The following is a 476-nucleotide window of genomic DNA, read 5'->3' on the forward strand; positions in this document are numbered from 1 at the left end:
AATTTTGGGAAAGAAATATTCTCTTAGGTCTGAGTATTTGTCACAGTGTAATAGGAAATGAAGCTCTGTCCCTACCTCTCCCCTGGAGCAGAGTGAGCACAGCCTGTCCTCTCTGGGCAGCCAGGTTTGTCTGTGACGACCAGTCTCTATAGCCAGACTGTCCTCTCTGGGCAGCCAGGTTTGTCTGTGACGACCGGTCTCTATAGCCAGACTGTCCTCTCTGGGCAGCCAGGTTTGTCTGTGACGACCGGTCTCTATAGCCAGACTGTCCTCTCCGGGCAGCCAGGTTTGTCTGTGAAGACTGGTCTCTATAGCCAGACTATCCTCTCTGGGCAGCCAGGTTTGTCTGTGACGACCGGTCTCTATAGCCAGACTGTCCTCTCTGGGCAGCCAGGTTTGTCTGTGACGACCGGTCTCTATACCCAGACTGTCCTCTCTGGGCAGCCAGGTTTGTCTGTGAAGACTGGTCTCTATAG

The sequence above is a fragment of the Oncorhynchus nerka genome, linkage group LG15 (assembly GCF_034236695.1).
Source record: "Oncorhynchus nerka isolate Pitt River linkage group LG15, Oner_Uvic_2.0, whole genome shotgun sequence".
Lineage (NCBI taxonomy): Eukaryota > Metazoa > Chordata > Actinopteri > Salmoniformes > Salmonidae > Oncorhynchus > Oncorhynchus nerka.